Raw genomic sequence first — 20921 nt, 5'->3', positions numbered from 1 at the left:
TATTTACATACTGTCAATGTCACTGCCAAATCTTAAAATTTGTCAGATAGCTTATTCTGTTCCACGGTTATTAGACTTTATTATTAATCTTTATTATTAATACTTTCTCCGCAACTGAGAGTATCTTATCAACTGGGTTTTTTTTTAACAATAGATGATAAAATAAAAATATTGACAGTTCAAAAATGTGAACATTATTGCATTGTGTGTGGCCTAAGTTTGGGCTGAAAACTGAAATGTTACATTTTTACAAAATGTAACATTTGTAATGAATGTAACTGAAATGAAAAATTACATTTTTACAAAATTTTGGAATATGTTTAATTACGTAGACCAATTTTAACAGTTGTTTTCAATACAGATTTCAATCCTCTACAAATAGTTTCTAATGTCTTCTGATGTCAAATAATTAGGGAAGCTGGAATTTAACAGTTTAGAATTTTACATTGAGTTAATGCAAAATTGTGACGCATGTCAAAATTCTCAATGTATTTTAATTGTATTCATTTTCTTCGAATCCTGAGAAAACTAATAACTATTTTTGAAAAATTTAAACTCAGAATGAAAGACTACATTATTACCGAGGGCTGAAAGTCCCTGAAAACTTCTATAATATTTATTTTAATAAGTTACAGGGCTGAATTGAATATTAATTTGTTTTGTTGTATAATCCACGTTTACAATAATTATGTGATCTATTTGATGTAAAAACTATCATTTAGATAGTTAATATAAAAGTTTAGATAGATTTAAAATAATATAAACATTTAGACCTTAATAATTAGTACAATTTATGAATTAACATAATAGTAATCAGTTGTTTGTTGTTTGTTTATTTTATTATTTGTATGTCATAATAAATGTCAGATCAATCAAATACACTGCTCAACATGATCAAATCTTACTAAGAGTCGTATCAGTTTTTTTAGGAACCGGCTGTACATATGAACTCAGCAGAGCACAACCATAAAAAACATCAAATCGAAAAGTGACCAAGCTTATAATTAAGTACTAATTAGGTGCTAATTTAGTACCCCAATCGCGAATTTAGTGCTCCTTTTTTTTTAAATTATGACGTGTTCTGCCAGGTACATATGAACTCAGCAGAGCACAACCCTAAAAAACATCAAATCGAAAAGTGACCAAGCTTATAATTAAGTACTAATTAGGTGCTAATTTAGTACCCCAATCGCGAATTTAGTGCTCCTTTATTTTTTAAGTTATGACATGTTCTGCCAGGTACATATGAACTCAGCAGAGCACAACCATAAAAAACATCAAATCGAAAAGTGACCAAGCTTATAATTAAGCACTAATTAGGTGATAATTTAGTACCCCAAACGTGAATTTAGAGCTCCTTTTATTTCTTGCTTTTATACCGTCATATGTACAGTTTTGTAGTGCGGTTATCGAGATACACTACATTATGTCTTTTCTAGATCTTATTAATAATAATTGCTTTTATTGCAGGTGTTTTTCCAGCACTTGGATTTCTAGAAAATATCATTCACATCTATGCATGCGTTTTGAGTAGAATCAAAATAATGTAGACTTTTTCTGTAGCAGTCGAACTAGTCCAGTTTATTGAGGTTCTATAACTAGATAATTGTTATTGATAATGTATTTCATTTTTATATTATTTACACTTCTAGGCTGTAGATTATAATCTAGAATTTTATATAACACGACACACAATTGAGGATTCTGAATTTTAAAATACTTGTAGACGAAAAAAAAAATGAGTTCTTTAATCCGAAATCTCGAAATTTGAAATTTGAGATCCTGAAATCTTTTATCCAAGAATGTGGAACCTCAGACTTGTAATATATGGATTAATAAATGCAGAACTAAGCATTATAGTAGATAGAGTTGAGGAATTCAAATTCCTCAAGCCTGGGATTCCCGCGTTGCAAATAATAATTATTTAATTGATGGATTCGACCGTTACTTGATGGAAGTTCATTTTATCTCACAATAAAACACTGAAAAACGTTTGTTTTTCTATACTTCCACAAAATTTATTACAACTATGTTATTACTATAGCTGTTTCGGCAAAGTGCCTTTCTCAAGTGATATATTTTACAATGTGATATATTTTACATTGTAAAATATATCACTTGAGAAAGGCACTTTGCCGAAACAGCTGTAGTAATAACATACTTGTAATAAATTTTGTGGAAGTATAGAAAAACAAACGTTTTTCAGTGTTTTATTGTGAAATAATTATTTAATTGCTAATGTCTATGCTGACTGGCGCTTTTAGAGGGTTTCGCTGTCCTTGGATTTCCCTAAACGGTCAGTTGAAAGCTTACAACAGTAGTCATCGAATGTCCAAAATCCGCGCATAAGATGAGTGGTCCCGGAAGACCTCGGGTGATAGACCGCGAAGAAATAACGGAAAAACTGTTGCTTTACAAATCGGAAATTATTCTCTTAGGAGATAAAGTTTTATCGAAAAATGATCATTTGTGGGAGAAAATTTCATTCATACGTGTCCTGTAATAAAGATGGGATTCGGGATTTGATGAATGGCCGCGAAAAATCAGAGAAAGTTCCCCGTTTTCGTGAGAGTGATCAGCCGAATTCAAGCGCCTGCGATGCAACTTTCGAAGAAAATCTATATGACGCTGAAGATATCATCGAGACGAAAAATTGCACCATCTCCATGAAGATGAGCAATTTCAAAGCACTTGCTCAAACAAAAAATCACAAAAATCGAAGCGTCGTCAAACTGAAGCCTGGAGTTTGGCAGCAAGAAATCTCGGAGAGGATCTGGAACGCGACAAAACTCAAATGTGGATTCAACTTCAAAAACCACTATTTAAGTGCAGATCTATCAACTGGTTCTGCAAAAGGTATGTATTTATTTGCTTTATATCAATTCTATCTCTAAATATACATATGAGAAGGGGGGAAGGAGGACTTGCAAACGAAGTTGATGAATCACACAAATTGTGTTCATAATTACATATTTACTTTCTTTAATACAACAGAGATCTATTTGCTATTTGGGATTTAACGACTCAAGATCGCTGTACCTCTCGGTAAAAATAAAGTAATCAAAAAGTTTCAAGTTTACAGTTTTTGATTCGAAATAATTTTTTTTCTATTTTGAGCTGATACTCAGATAAAATGTATTTTTTTTTTAGATTTTTTGGATGTTTTTGAATTTTAAGTAATTCTGATTCTTTTGGAAGTGTAGAATATATAAGAAAAAAAAGTTAAAAATGATCCTTCGGGGGGGGGGGGGGCCTATAGCCCTCCCTCCTGGATCCGCCACTGTACATAAGTTATTTGTCTCGTTAAGTAAATTTAGTTGCGAGCTCGTGGTTTACGAATTTGTCACGGCTTAAAGCGAGCTCAAACATGGCTTAAAGGAAAGAAAAAATGGAGCATTTAATTCGCGATTGGGGTACTAAATTAGCACCTAATTAGTACTTAATTATAAGCTTGGTCATTTTTCGATTTGACGTTTATTAAAGTTGTACTCTGCTGAGTACATATGTACCTGGCAGAACGCGTCATAATTTAAAAAAAAAAGGAGCACTAAATTCGCGATTGGGGTACTAAATTAGCACCTAATTAGTGCTAAATTATAAGCTTGGTCACTTTTCGATTTGATGTTTTTTATGGTTGTGCTCTGCTGAGTTCATATGTACCTGGCAGAACATGTCATAACTTAAAAAATAAAGGAGCACTAAATTCGCGATTGGGGTACTACATAAGCACCTAATTAGCACTCAAATGTGAGATAGGCCAGCAACTCTATTGATGATGTTTTCAACGGCTTGCCTTTGTACTGACCTCGCATGAACTTGAATGCAGTACGCGTCAAAATTTGAAAAAAAACTGAGCATGAAATTCGTTATTAGGGCACTTAATTAGCACCTAATTAGCACCTAAATTTAAGATAGGTATGTTTGGATTTTTTTGATTTTTTAAGGTAGTACTCTAATGACTTCATATGTACCTGGCAGAACATGTCATAACTTAAAAAATAAAGGAGCACTAAATTCGCGATTGGGGTACTACATAAGCACCTAATTAGCACTCAAATGTGAGATAGGCCAGCAACTCTATTGATGATGTTTTCAACGGCTTGCCTTTGTACTGACCTCGCATGAACTTGAATGCAGTACGCGTCAAAATTTGAAAAAAAACTGAGCATGAAATTCGTTATTAGGGCACTTAATTAGCACCTAATTAGCACCTAAATTTAAGATAGGTATGTTTGGATTTTTTTGATTTTTTAAGGTAGTACTCTAATGACTTCATATGTACCTGGCAGAACATGTCATAACTTAAAAAATAAAGGAGCACTAAATTCGCGATTGGGGTACTAAATTAGCACCTAATTAGTACTTAATTATAAGCTTGGTCACTTTTCGATTTCATGTTTTTTATGGTTGTGCTCTGCTGAGTTCATATGTACAAAACCCCGAGATGTAACATCGTTCATTGCGCAGCGTGCCAAATTCTTCTTTATCCCTACCTAAGCGATTCCACCAATTGGAGTCGACATTAGCTTCGTATTGTGACGAGAACCACCGATAATGTTCGAAGCTCCAAATTCCAATGCCGCTTTGTTTACATTCGACACCAGGGTGGTATTATGCCAGATTGTTTGTAATTGTAAAAAGTACCGAGTTACTTATTTTAGCATTGTATTGCTTTGTTTATTTTTTTAATATAATATGCTCAAGATGTCGTAGTCTGTTAGTTGGTGATTCTAAATATGTTTTCTATTAATGCAATGTAATATAACTTAAAAAAAATTACAAAAATATATACAAAATAAATACAAAAAAATTTTTTTTGGGGTTAATTAGATCAATTGGGGTGTTATAACAATAATCCAACTGCTAAACAGTTTAAGGCAGCTTATAAAAAAATGTTGAAAACATATAGAACTAAGGGATAGTTTTAGAGGAAATTGTATTCCTTTAGAACTGATTACAGTTATGGCTCCTGAAAAAATAATTAATAAGTCTTGTGGCAGAGAACGAATTGTTGAAGACAAATGTGTTGATGATAACGATGACATATCCGATACAAATTTTATATCACTTCAATTAAGGAACTTATCATTTACACATTACAAGAGAGAAGTTATTATATAAATTTCAGAATATGTCATTTATAAAATATCGAGAATTTTGAAATGTGAAGATTGTGTAAACGCACTTATAGGAGACCGAGCAGACTTGATATCATTCATCAACCAAAGACATACATTAAATTTAACTTATCCATCCAAATATCCAAAGATGTTGTTATTATTTGCTCTACTGCCGAAATATCCAAATATTAAAAGAATTAACAGAACAATTATTATTTAAGAAATTAAACAACCATTTCAAACATTATTCCTTTTTACAGTCACATTATTCCAATTTATTAAAATTAATAATTTTCACCAACATTAACGTCCGAATTCATCATTATAATAAAACAATTATAGATACTAGTAAAAGTAAAAGAATTATTCATAATAAAAGGACATTATTTTCTGGACAATGAAAATATTTTTTAGTTTTTGATCATTGATTCTTTTTATTGGAAAACTTTATGTTATAAATATACGGTAAACAAAGTATATTTCAAACGTGTGCATATCCTACATTAAAATATGAATTTTAAATTTAAGATAACTTCTTGTTTTTTGTGATTAGTCAATACGATTAGTGTAATTAGGTAAATAAGTGTATATTAATTTGTGTTATATTCGAAGCTAATTCAATAAATATTATTCATTATTCTGAATCCAACTCTGTTTCATTTATGTAGAAGCTCCCCACCCCAGCGATTCTGTTTAGAAGCAAGGCAACATTCGCACAGCTATCTATATATAGGTTCATGTTACATCTCGGGATTCTTAAATCTATGGTCGAAACTTACTTACTATACCCTTTTTTTAAACTAAAAGGATGAATTCAAATTTATCGCGCTTTAGTGCTTGTTTGCAATTGGTCCAACCTCAGGCAAGTTTACTCCACTGTTATGAAATGTTGACACTATTAACATTTATGAAATGTTGACACTATTGACATTTCATGGGTTAATTAAGTTATATCGGCGATTTTTTGTGTTTTCTGCGTTATTGCTTTAATTTTTAGCTTGTTATAGTCTCAAGAGCTGGAAGCGGATTTTGTGCGTGATAAGTAATATGGAAAAACTATACGGGGATATGTTGAATTAGTTGTGTACATGACTTTCCCCAACGGGCGGAAACCAGAGTGGGGGACGAGGGTAGTTATAAGGGGTCAAAGCCGTGGTTTTTATTATTTTTTTATATTAGGTCATGACGTAACTAAGTAAAATCTCTAGGGGTGGAACGCTGCGTGGTCGACAAAGGGGTGGGGGAAATCCCATTTCCATGGTAACATGCACAATACAAACACAATTATTTTTGTCAAACAAAATGTGTTGACACTTGTCAAAACTTATCAAAAATTACCTTTTATAAGACTGTTCAACTGTGAATTATAATGTTAAATAAATAAAGTATATAAATATTAAGAATATTAAATACATATGTGTATACAGTGAGCACGTAAAGGTTGGAATAAATTCATTTTCTCGAGAATGGACAATTTTGGAAAAAAATCCAAAAACAGGTCAATTTTTATTTTTAAATTGCGACTTTTTGGCATACATATCATACTAGTGACGTCATCCATCTGGGCGTGATGACGTCATCGATGATTTTTTTAAATAGAAATAGGGGTCGTGTGATAGCTCATTTGAAAGGTAATTTAATTCTCTATTCAGTAATATAAACATTAACATATTTATTTATACAGAGTGTCCAAAAAAATTTTTTTGAATTAAATTTATTGACATAAAAAGAAGAATGTGTGCAATTTATTTAACTCACAATACATTTTACTGCTATCAGAAAACATGAAATAATGTTTATTTGACAAATAAATATTGTTTTTTGCTTAAATTCAATATCAAAGCCGTCACCCACCTTCCTCTGGACAGTTTAAACATTTAGTTTAAGCGAAAAGCAATGAATATATTTCAAATAAACACTTTTTTCTGTTTTCTGAGAGCAGTAAAATGTATTTTGGATTACATAAATTACAAGCATTCTTCTTTTTATGTCAATAAATTAAATAAAAAAAAATGTTTTCTTGGACACCCTGTACAAATAATTATGTAAATGTTTATATTACTGAATAGAGAATTAAATAGCCTTTCAAATGAGCTATCACACGACCCCTATTTCCATTTAAAAAAATCATCGATGACGTCATCACTCCCAAATGGATGACGTCACTAGTATGATATGTATGCCAAAAAGTCGTAATTTAAAAATAAAAATTGACCTGTTTCGGGATTTTTTTCCAAAATTGTCCATTCTCGAGAAAATGAATTTATTCCAACCTTTACGTGCTCACTGTATATGTATTTTATTTCAATTTAGGCATATAATATACCTAAAAGCACCTCAATTATTTAATTTTGAAGTTTTAACTCTTGACAAAAACGTATCCATAGAAAAAATACAGTGTACAACACGAGAGAAAATGACATATGTCTCTCTCGCTTGATTTCTCACTCGCCTCGTGCCTCGGCTCGTGCCAACAAACTTCTGCGCTCGTGAGAAATATGTCTTTTTTCTCTCTTGTTGTACAATATACTATTTTTTATGTTGAACCCATCACCATCCCATGATAAAAGTTTTATATGTTATTAACAACAGTATTATGTATTTGTAGGAATATTATGAAAATTTTAAATTATGTACTTTTTGGAAAAAATCTTAATCAAAATATATTTTTTTGTTTGAGAAAAACTTGTTTATCATAACATCAAGCTGTATACAGGGTGAGTCATGAGGAACTGTACATACTCCTACCTCGTATAGAGACCCCTATGGGGAATAACAAATGACCATTAAAAAGTGTCTGCTCCCATTGTTTAATAATATAAAGGGCGAGTTTCGCATTTTGACAGAAATTTATATTCGTCATAATTTTTGAACGGTCAGATCGATGTGTCTCTTCTTTTGGTCAATCGTTACACTATTACCACCTTATCAACTGATTTATTCAAACTAGAAAAAAATCAGGACCGGCTTTAAAAAATTAGTTCGTTTGGGTCTTAGAAAACATTTCATACTGTATACGCTTTTTGAAAACTTTAATATAAATTTTACAAATTAGACAAATAGGCAATTAAAATGGCATATTTATTTTTTCCCCACACGATTACTTATTTTTTTATAAAAAAAATCAAATTTGACTATGAATTAAACATTTGGTAAAGTGAACCATAGATTTAAAAAAAATTAACTTTTATTATAAAAATTAATTATTTTACACAAATATTTGATTTATGTTACCACCCTATCAACTGATTTATTCAAACTAGAAAAAATCAGGTCCGGCTTTAAAAAATTAGTTCGTTTGGGTCTTAGAACAAATTTCACCCTGTATACGCTTTTTGAAAACTCTAATATGAATTTTACAAATTGGACAAATAGGCAATTAAAATGGAATATTAATTTTTTTCCCCACACGATTACTTAATTTTTTATTAAAAAATCAAATTTGTCAAAATCGCAATGTAACCATAAAAATAAAAAAAATTAAACAACGTTTTTCTTAAAATTAAAAGTTTCACCATTTTTTTTTTTCTATAACACGTAAACTCTTTGGCCTCTATAGTTTAACATAGACGTGATCAAATAGAAAATTTTAAATTTTTTCACTTAATTTTTGCGATTTAACTTTGCAATTCACGAAGCTGCACCTTTTATTTGTAAAAACTCGTAACTTTTACGAGAAGAAGACTGAAAGTCTACAACAATTGTCATAGTCTTCACAATGGTAAGAGATATGTGCTGTAAAAATTTCAGAAAAAATTTTTTAAATGGAACGTTGTAGCGAGTTAAACCGTGATTTCATCTTTTTTTTTTTTTCATTTTTAGGTTAAAATTCCGATTTTGACAAATTTGATTTTTTATTAAAAAATTAAGTAATCGTGTGGGGAAAAATAAATAAGCCATTTTAATTACCTATTTGTCTAATTTGTAAAATTCATATTAGAGTTTTCAAAAAGCGTGTACAGGGTGAAATTTTTTCTAAGACCAAAACGAAATAATTTTTTAAATCCGGGCCTGATTTTTTTCTAGTTTGAATAAATCAGTTGATTGGGTGGTAACATAAATTAAATATTTGTTCAAAGAAAATTAATTTTTGTAATAAAAGTATTTTTTTTTTAAATCTATGGTTCACTTTACCAAACTTTTAATTATTATTCATAGTCAAATTTAATTTTTTTATAAAAAATTAAGTAATCATGTGGGGAAAAATAAATATGCCATTTTTATTGCCTATTTGTCTAATTTGTAAAATTCATATTAGAGTTTTCAAAAATCGTATACATGGTGAAATTTTTTCTAAGGCCCAAACGAACTAATTTTTTAAAGCCGGACCTGATTTTTTTCTAGTTTGAATAAATCGTTTGATTGGGTGGTAACATAAATCAAATATTTGTTAAAAAAATTAATTTTTGTAATAAAAGTTAATTTTTTTAAATTTATGGTTTACTTTACCAAACTTTTAATTCATAGTCAAATTTGATTTTTTTATAAAAAATTCAGTAATCGTGTGGGGGAAAAATAAATATGCCATTTTAATTGCCTATTTGTCCAATTTGTAAAATTCATATTAAAGTTTTCAAAAAGCGTATACAATGTGAAATTTTTTCTAAGACCCAAACGAACTAATTTTTTAAAGCCGGTCCTGATTTTTTTCTAGTTTTAATAAATCAGTTGATTAGGTGGTAATAGTGTAACGATTGACCAAAATAAGAGACACATCGATCTGATCGTTCAAACATTATGACGAATATAAATTTCTGTCAAAATGCGAAACTCTTCCTGTATATTATTAAACAAAGGGAGCCGACACTTTTTAATGGTCATTTGTTATTCCCCATAGGAGCCTCTATACGAGGTAGGAGTATATCACTGTAAAGAGCTTTAAAAATGACACCTCTTCAAGTATTATAGCTCAGTTTCTACAACAGCTTCTACAACACTTCCAATAAAGTATGGTCGCGGTGGTTTGGATTTTTTTGGGAAACTTTACATAACCACATTTCGGAAACAACTTGAGATAAAAATTTAAAATTTTGTATTTTTGTTTCCCTTATTAGTCACTGTAGGCTATTGATTATGTATTTTAGAAAGGAACTACAACGTTAACGGGGTTTTATTGTTTTATATAGTCAATGAACCTCTAAATATGAAAAACCCGCGGAGTGCTACCATTTAAAGGGGTGCGTTTTTGAGAAAGGGGTAAATTAGTCCCTAGGCACAGGGCGATTTAGGGTGAGTTCTATGCACTTTTGGTACAAATACGTCTAGAGGAAAATTGTTCCAGATTAAATTTACTATCGAAACATCACATACTAAAGTTAAAAGTATTTTTTTTACAAAAATATATTCAACAGAAAAGCAAGAAAAAAACACGAAAGATAGCAATTTTGTTTTTTGCCCCATAACTTTTTTTCCACGGGGATATAGGTATAGGCATTGCTTCACAGAAAAAAAACTTCCATCCTTCCTATTTAAAATGTCGTTCGGTAGAAGTCTCTGTGATTTATAGTTTTCAAAATATGATTTTTTAAAGTTCACCACTCACAGCGACTTTCGCCCATTTTCCTTGATACTTCTCAAACATTGTTCTGTAACTTTTTTGGACGTAGCTTTAGATATAAACAATGTTACATTTAATAGGAAGAAACGTCAATTGCCTTAAAAATGGTGTCTTGTAGAAGGCTTTATGACTATTTTTAAGCAAGATATGGTTGTTCAAAGTTTTATACTTTTAATGATTTTTGATATATTTTACGATTATTTTTAAATTTCTCATTATAACTTTTTTTATTGTATATTTAAGTATATACATTGTATTACTTTAAAATGATATATTGTAAAAAATTCTAGGATTATTTTTAAACAAGATATGCTTTTTCAAAGTGTGACGTATACACATGCAATAGGTCCCACTAAGTTGGAACCATATGGAAAACTTTTTTATTTTTAACTTTATGAAAAAAATTATTCTTCATAAAATACTCTGCATAGTCTAAAACCTACGATGCAATCATCAGGTATATAATTTTATCAAAAGTGTACGAGGTATGTGTGAAATATGAATTTCGCTCAAGAGTAAAGTACCTTTATATTTTACAATATCGAAAAGTGTTATTAAGAAAAGTTATTTAGAATTAAAAATTACGTTATAATATGCAATTATATTCTTCTAATTGAAAAAAATTTTAAAAAATTAAAATTTTTCTCAAATTACGGACTTGCATATCCTATAGATATCTTGTTTAAAAATAGTCCTAGAATTTTTTGCAATACACCATTTTAAAGTAAAGAAAATAAGCCTATTTTTATTCCACAATGTATATGTTACAGTTCAAGTTGATTCTCAGTTAGAGTTGACTCCAACTAGTTGGAGTCAACTCCAACTGAAACGAGCAGTAAAAGTTGATTTTAAAAATTTAAATCAACTTTTACTAGTTGGAGTTGACTCTTCCTGGATCGATTCAGTAAATGTTGATTATACGAGAATCGCAAGTGCATTTTTGATGAGTGTGCGTTTCTTTGTTTTGACCGTTTCAACTACTTATTAGTATAGCCTGTAACGTCGCCCCCCGTTACAAACTTACTCAAAGAAATAGATCCGTATAGCAATCCTTATAACAAATACACAGGGTGTCACGCGGTACAGCGGTCGAAAAATTTTTTAACCAATTTTTGTTAACCAAATTCACAAAAATAATTTTTATCTACTCTATCTCATATTATGTAAAGCAGCGGTTCTCAATCTGTGGTACATGTACCACTGGTGGTACATATCATTATTTGCGGTCCTGCCAAAGACAAACCATTTTCATTTCCAATAATGACATGAGCCATCTCACCGTGCTTCGGAGAGCACGTTAAGCCGTCGGTCCCCCTGGGCTAGTGTACATCGACACTAGTTACTTGAAACAGGGTTAAAGATGTAATTGGCGCCGGAACTGTCCGAAAGGCAAAAATACCATACGATATTATATATTATGAAAGTCAGAAACTAAAAAAAATCAAAAATTAAAGCTACCTCTATAAGATCCTGAAGAAATGTTTGTCATTATTTCAGTAATCAGATATTATTTTTAATTATCAACAATGAGCGCTAAGCGTGTATTGAGGCGGCCGTCAATGCGAATGCGAGTGAGATTCACCATTGGACGGCCGGAATGGTGCATCTCTTTAGCACTCACCATTGACGGCCGCCTAATACGCACTTAGCGCTCATTGTTAACAATTAAAGATAAAGATTAGTAATAAAATACAGTCCTCTCTCTCTCTATAACGATATGCAAGGGACCGGGAATTTTCATCGTTATAAGGAGAGATCGTTATACAGAGAGAGAGAAAAAAATCGTTATTGTAATAGTAATCATACTGTACTAAATAACTTGTGTTAATTTTCTCTATTGCCCGAGTTATCGATAAATTTTCTTTAACCGAGAGTACCCTACGCTTTTAAGAAAACATCCTGACTGTTCACAGACCGAGATACAAACAACCGAAATTGAAACTTCGAAGAAATCGTCAATAGTTAATAGAGGACAACATATGTGTGAAAACAGTTAAGGCACACCGCCCGGACGATAAAAGCGTGTATTACTCAACTTTCTGCATATCGGATTGAAATTTGAACCAACAAATTTTTGCTAAATTGGAGCCACAAAATGAATCACTCACTAATCACTTTTTATCAAGTTACACCTACGCAAGAGCTTTTTCAGTTATTCCCTGTGTTTCAATTAAGGTTGATATGAACCCTTAATTAATTTGTTTCTGATCCTAGAGATGGCTGTACTGTAGCATGTTACTGTGGTAACATTTTCAACTTAATTGTAGATTTCTACATGATGACTCTGTAATAATGTAGAAACCTGAACACTATTCTGTCCTTACACCCATTGGCTCAATTGGCCCTGTTGCCAAAGTGTTTAGACAGTAATTTTATCAAGGCCTAATAACAATGTAATATTAGCAAGAAACATTTAGTCCATGTTGTGATGCCGCTCCCGTCTAAAAAAAATTATGGTTCGGTTTCTCTGCGGATTCCTATTCAGAAATGTTCTCTTTAAGGTTGATATGAACCCTTAATTAATTTGTTTCTGATCCTAGAGATGGCTGTACCGTAGCATGTTACTGTGGTAACATTTTCAACTTAATTGTAGATTTCTACATGATGACTCTGTAATAATGTAGAAACCTGAACACTATTCTGTCCTTACACCCATTGGCTCAATTGGCCCTGTTGCCAAATTGTTTAGACAGTAATTTTATCAAGGCCTAATAACAATGTAATGTTAGCACGAAACATTTAGTCCATGATGTGATGCCGCTCCCGTCTAAAAAAAATTATGGTTCGGTTTCTCTGCGGATTCCTATTCAGAAATGTTCTCTTTAAGGAAATATGAAGTGAGCAGGGAGAAATTTTTGGCCAGAAATCGTTTAAAATTTTTTTTTAAGAAATTCAAAAGATCACCCTTTTTGCTCCGGAAAATATTTTTTTAGGTTTTTTGGGCCATTCTAACAAGAAAGGTATGTTGTCATTTTTCTCAAAAGTTAATAGATTTCGAGTTAAGGGCGATTTAAAATCTGAAAAATGCGATAATACGCATTTTCGAAGTTTAAAAACTTATATTTATGTATATTAATATATCTGAAATAGCCAAGTGCTTGAATTAAAGTTTAAACATTTTTTTTTCAAAATTATGAAGAGTAGACGGTTCTATCTTAAATTTAGACCGTTCTTTTTAAAATGTATCAAAGAATATAATATAGTGAGTAGAAGTTTACGGCTCTGTAACGTTTTAGCATAGGATTTTGCGTTCCAACTGAGTAGGTGCTATGGAGGTGCATAGATCTGACAACGTCCGTAGTCACCGTCATCTCACCACCGCCTGCTCTGCGGCCGTAACATCCCTCGTCAACAAGCCTCCTTATAAACGTGACCATCTGTTTCATATAAAAGCTTCTTCTATGAGCTATATTATATTCGTTCAATTCGTTGATGTTATTATGCGTCCATCCAATTTTAATGCCGATGCGGCAGGTTCTATTTTAACAATCTTCTATTTTGCACGGGAAAATATTTTTTCAGGTTTTTCGGGTAATACTAAATAAAAAAGTTTGTTTTCATTTTTCTGACAAGTTTACAGTTTTTGAGTTATAAGCGATTTAAAATTTGAAAAATGCGAACATACGCATATTCGAGTTAGAGGCTTGAAAACTGATAATTATTATTATTATTTTTGTAGTTGATAAGTGCCTAAAATCGAAGCATTTAATTTTAAGATTTTGCTGGGTTACCGGGGCTTATTTCAAAAATATATCGTTGTTTTTTACTTGTTAATTATGCGTGTTAAAAATAAAATTTAATAGTTATTTATGATATAAGTGTTAAAAGTTTAAAAGTACACGTTTAAGGCAGGCATGTGAAAGTTTGCAGAATCAGCGAAGCGAATTCTGCAATTCACATGAGTGCCTTAAAAATGTACTTTTTAACACGTATATCATACAATATTTTTTCTACAAACGTCTTATATATCAACAATTATACAGTTGAGTCCGCGTCCGAGTCTTTACCCGTGCGTCATTATTTAAAGCATACGGAATAAGTCGGAAATCTATTTCACGCAACAACAACTGACAGAAAGTGGCTACTGTTCCGATTACGGGTTTTATTATAAAATTTGATCTTATCAAATATATAGAATGTCAAATGTAAGTTTTGCTTCAAAATTTTTGTGCAGAATTACAGCTACATTTGAAGTAGCTTAATAAATTATTTTATTATTATTGATTAATAAATAAATAAACAATTTATAAAAAAATTCAATAACATATTTTATTTTTGTTATTTCATTCACTTCGACGGAAATCTAAACACAGTCATTTCTTTACCGTGTGAATGACGTTAGCTTTGTATGTTTTAAATATTAATTGCCAAAATATTAATTATTTACCTTAAAATTTCAAAGCCCAATATAAAATTAGTTGTGAAAACAACTGTTTGTGTAATATAATGAAACTTCAAAACGCAAAAATTCGACAAAAACCGCAAAAAATTCAACTGACTGACAGCCACAAAATTAAACAAAGCAGAAACGTCAAACAAATTGTGCTTAAAATGTGAAAACATACCGAATCGTCTTTTTTTGTACCTATCTCTTTTCAATGCACTGACTCTAGATAGTTCATAAAAATAACATGTGGTTTTAGTTAATTACAAACGTCAGCACGTCATATCATGAGTTTCATGCGTGGAAGAGAATGATGCTAGTTAAAAAGTATGTGTTTTATCTCGTCAGGTATTAATGACGCACGGGTAAAGACTCGCGGTTTCAACTGTAATTTATTTATTCTCATTTACAGGACAATGACAATACCTACAAAAACTTTTACTTGAATTTGACTGACATTCCATTTTTATATTTTTCTTGACGTAAATCATAACATAACAACTATAGAATAACATCTACTTTTATTGTTGTAAGTATATTCTAACAAATTTTAATAGTTTTTTCTACAAACGTGTTAAAAATGCAATAATACAGTTTAAATTAAATTTTAAAAAACCTTTTAAACTACCTTTTTCAAATTGAGCAAGTTGTACTATTAATATTAATGTTAATAAATGAAATATGAAATATAAATATTTTGACGTAACACAATTTGACAATTCACTTTTAACTGCAGTGCCTTAAAAATTTTAAAGCACTAGTGCCTTAAAGTAGCATTTTTAACGCTCGTATGGAGTGCTAAAAATTGCATTTTTAACACGGTTGTAGAAAAAAGTTATTTAAACAATTTCTGCCCAAAAATGCCGTCCGGCACCCTTCTCATAATGTTTAAAGGAGACATTTTTGAGCAGGAATTCCAGAGAAACTGAATGGGAAGCATTTTTCATGCGGGAGCTACCACACAACCGGGAGTACTTCTCTTTAAATTTTGTATATTATTATTACCATAGTTTTTTAAACAATTTATTTATTTATTTAATTATTTACAATGTACCAATTACATACGCCAATCATATCGCACGACAAAACTGTGGAAAACCAACAACCAACCTACAGTTTACAGGACTTAAGCAGTCACCATATGTAAATGGGGGAAACTCCTGGAGTTGGCCGAAGAAATCAATATTCACCTTATTCATAGTCTAAAAGATAAAACTACTTTCTTTTATAGGAGATGGCGCAAAGGCGCAACCTCGACCTATGTTGGGCTTCGAGTAACTCACAGTTGCAACTACTCCCAAGCTTCCGAACCGTACTCCATAGTTCCCCTCGCAGCCAACATCGACCAGTCATAATCGAAATAGATTCAGAAAGATTCAGATTGAGTTACACTAAATACCAATCAATTACCAATCTTGTGAATTTGTTTAGAAACATTGTTTAGACAATTTCTGCCCAAAAATTTCGCCGGCACCCTTCTGATTTATTCAAAGGGGACATTTTTGAATAGGAATCCGCAAAGAAACCAAATCAGAATTTTTTTCAGACGAGAGCGGCCTCACATTATAGACTAATTGCATATTATGTTTCTCGGTAACTAAATATTCCAGTTGTTAGTCATCTCTTATCTCACACTAAAAAATGGTAATAAAATTTTATGACCGCTTGCAATCTTGTAAAAATGTATTAGCACAAATTTTGTTTATACATAAACTTTTTAACACGTTGACGGACAGTGCGTCAAATGTATAAGCAAGTGTTGTGACACTATATGAATTTTTCAAAGTAGAATATACACTGGCGCGCAAAAAATTTAGGTCACTAGATGAATTATTTGATGCCTCGGATTTCCTAAACCTGTTGTCCGATTTGAATGATTTTTTTAGTACGTTATAGCTTTTTTATTTAAGAATCTTAATGTGTTAATTTCTCTGTAGTCGTGACATAAATCTTGATCTGAGAGTGCGTATGCTGCGGTGTTATATCTTCTCCACTTTATTATACGGAGTTGAGTCATGGACCATCAAGATGGGCAGCATTAAAAACATTGAAGCTTTTGAGATGTGGTGTTACCGTAGAATGCTACGTGTATCTTGGGTGGACCACGTGACGAATGCCGAAATTTTACGTCGGATCGGAAAAGGATGTGAAGTTGTACTTACTGTTAAAAGAAGAAAGCTTGAATACTTTGGCCATGTTATGAGAGGTGACAAATACTCGCTGCTGAGACTGATCATTCAGGGTAAAATCAGGGGTAAGAGAAGTATCGGTAGGCGCAGAATATCTTGGTTAAGAAATCTGAGGGAATGGTTCGGCTGCAGTTCCATCGACCTATTTAGGGCAGCCGCCAGTAAGGTAAGAATAGCTGTGATGATTTCCAGCCTCCGATAGGAGACGGACTTGAAGAAGAAGAAGAATGTGTTAATATTGTTGCTAGACAGGTAAATGTCATTTTATACCGGGTGTAACAATCATACTGTGTTTTTCCTTAAAGTTCGGAACACTTGTGGAATATTATAGCATAGATAAAATGAGGCGCTCAGAGCAACAGTGGCCTAACCCACATCCCACAATTTTACCAAAACGATATCATTACCAGGGCCGGATTTAAGGGAGGGCAGGCTGGGCAGCCCCCACATTCCGGGGGCCCCCACAAAATCCCAAACATAAAAAAGTCAGCACATTATTCACATAAGATAATTTTTGTTTTATGCAAACATAATTATGTATATCAAAAATAATTTCTTATTTATCGTTATCTTGAGTTGGCACTACGCCACTGAGCATAATAACATTGATCAAAACATTGCTTACTCCACATTTACAAAATTTGAACTTAAATTTGAGCCAAACTTGCCTCCTACGCCTACAATAATTTATTTGTCTTCTAAATCATATTCTACATCACGCATATTTTTTAAATACCCTTTTTGCTTCTTCTTCATGTACCATCTCCTCTAAGAAGGTTGGCAACCATCACGGCAATTCGCACTTTCGATACCGCTGCTCTAAAGAGATCAGCAGAAGTGCAATTAAACCAAGCTCTCAAATTGTTTAACCAGGAGATGCGTCTTCTTCCGCGACTCCTACCCTGTATTCTTCCTTGCATTATTAATTGTAACAAGTTATAACGCTCGCCCCTCATAACATGTCCCAGATATTGTAGTTTTCTGACTTTAACTGTATTTAAAACCTCTTTATCTTTTCCCATTCTTCTCAACACCTCGATGTTCGTGACTCTATCCACCCAACTTATTCTTAATATTCTTCTGTAGGCCCATAACTCGAAGGCTTCTAATCTGTCCGAAACATCCTTCTTTAATGTCCAAGCCTCCAACCCATAGAATAATACGGAGAACACGTAGCATCTCAGAAGTCTTATCTTTAAATAAATTGTAATGTCCCTGCTACAGAGTACTTTTTGCATGGATTGCAAAATAGTAAGAACACAATCAAGTGAAATTCAGTCTTTTTTGTTGAGTCATAATTTGGTTACGAGTTTGACCTCATGAATAAGTGAAAAAAAATGGTGTATGTATGAATTCTAGAGAGCAAGTCCAGCCTTGCTGTCTCTAACTACAGTGGAGAGTGATAATTCTCAAAACTAAAGTTAATTAAAAATCGCCTTCGGTCTATGATGGGCCAAGAGCGTTTCATCTCTCTATAATGAGCATCAAACACGATGTCTTAGAGGAACTAGATAGATATGTCAGACATAATTAAGGAATTTTCAATTAAAAAATCTAAATCATACCCAGCCTTTAACCATACATTTTACAATATTTATTTTTAATATTTTATGGTAACAAGTTACACCTCTTGTATTTTTTATTATTTAAAAATATATTTATAAATGTAGATCAACATTTTTTTTTTAATTTTTAAAAGGGAAAACTCTATACTTGGCTGTATACCATAGTTATAACAACAATTTTTTAATGGTAGGAGGTAGGGTCCCACACCAATTCTGCCCAGGGGCCCCCACACCAATTCTGTCCAGGGGCCCCCACTGCCTTAAATCCGGCTCTGATTATTACATTAAAGTTATTCTTTATTTAAGTGTTTTCAGATGCAGACTAGTTCAAGCAATGGTTGCTTCAGCCACTCTGCATCTGAAAACACTGAAGTAATGCATAACTTTAATGTAAAAGCATTTTGGTAAAATTGTGGGATGTGGGTTAGGCCACTGTTGCTCTGGACGCCTCAAATATTGAAATTAGAACTCAATTGTAGCCTTAGGCTTTCTTAACAGTTTCTTTTTTATTCATTTGCATATGTTGGATAATAAAAAAAGTTAGGTACTTTAACAACTAGCCATGTTCTTCATCAATACAGGGTGTTTCTAAATAAGGGCGACAAACTTTAAGGGGTAATTCTACATGAAAAAATAATGACCGTTTGCTTTATAAACATTGTCCACAAATGCTTAATTTCCGTGATACGGTATGTTGAATTTTTTCTTACCAACTGACGGTTTATTTGTTGCTCTAAAACCGATTGAGATATGCAACTGAAATTTGGTAGGTTTTAAGAGGTAGTTATTGCGCATTGTTTGGCATACAATTAATAATTTTATATTCGCCATTGGCGTGCATACGGGATGTATCTAAAATATTTATACCCGTATGCACGCCAATGGTGAATATAAAATTCTTAATGGTATGTCAAATATAGCGCAATAACTACCTCTTAAAACCTATCAAATTTCAGTTGCATATCTCAATCGGTTTTAGAGCAAGAAATAAACCGTCAGATGGTAAGAAAAAAATTCAACATCCCGTATCACGGAAATTAAGCATTTGTGGACATATGTTTATAAAGCAAATTGTCATTATTTTTCATGTAGAATTACCCCTTAAAGTTTGTCGCCCTTATTTAGAAACACCCTGTATTGATGAAGAACATGGCTAGTTGTTAAAGTACCTAACTTTTTTATTATCCAACATAAGCAAATGAATTAAAAAAGAAAATGTTAAGAAAGCCTAAGGCTACAATTGAGTTCTAATCTTAATATTTTATCTATACTATAATATTCCACAGAGTGTTCCGAACTTTAAGGAAAAACACAGTATGATTGTTACACCCGGTATAAAATGACATTTACCTGTCTAGCAACAATACTAACACATTAAGATTCTTAAATAATAAAGCTATAACATACTAAAAAAATCATTCAAATCGGACAACAGGTTTAGGAAATCCAAGGCATCAAATAATTCATCTAGTGACCTAAATTTTTTGTGCCACGTGCCACGGCAAAACAACGAAAGGTGGACGAGAAACATTTTACATTGGAGATCACGCGAGCATAGTCGTAGCAGAGGAAGACCACAAAGACGATGGCTAGATGACTTCAAAGCAAAAGTGGGGAGAAACTGGTACCAAATAGCACAAAACAGAGAAGAGTGGAGAACTCATGGGAGGCCTTTGTATAGGAGTGGATGCAACCAGGCTAAAGAAGAAGTTATTGTTTTCTTTAGGGACATTCACTTAACAAGCTACATGTTTTTATGGATTCGGCTGCCTCTAGAGATGTATATCCTCGGGACGAATACAGTCACTTAACTTCCACAATATTATTGTCACTTACTGACCCGTCCGGACAAGCTCGTAAAAACCCATAACCTTTTTCAAACACAGAAACAATCCACACTGCTTTACTATATTTTTTATTTTGATAGCAATTTCTGGCTGTTCTTCGTTTCTTATCAGATAAAACAATTGTTCCAGATATCGTTATCGCGTTTCCTCTTTTTACTTCTTTATCGATGATTATTCTGCCGCGCCGTTTTCATTTTCTAATATTCCATAATCTTTCTATTCCTGCTCTTAAAGAAACTGTTTATTAGATTTTTTTCTT

General features: G+C 32.1%; 1 protein-coding gene across 1 annotated transcript in view; it reads left to right on the top strand.

The window, feature by feature from the left end:
• The window catches only part of LOC126878856 (endoplasmic reticulum junction formation protein lunapark-B-like), a 109416-nt gene that overhangs the window by 33429 nt on the left and 55066 nt on the right, over positions 1-20921 (top strand). The window lies entirely within an intron of this gene.

Source organism: Diabrotica virgifera, chromosome 1 (genome assembly GCF_917563875.1).
Source record: "Diabrotica virgifera virgifera chromosome 1, PGI_DIABVI_V3a".
Classification (NCBI taxonomy): Eukaryota; Metazoa; Arthropoda; class Insecta; order Coleoptera; family Chrysomelidae; genus Diabrotica; species Diabrotica virgifera.
The sequence above is the reverse complement of the archived record's forward strand: the minus strand, read 5'-3'. Positions and strand labels throughout refer to the sequence as shown.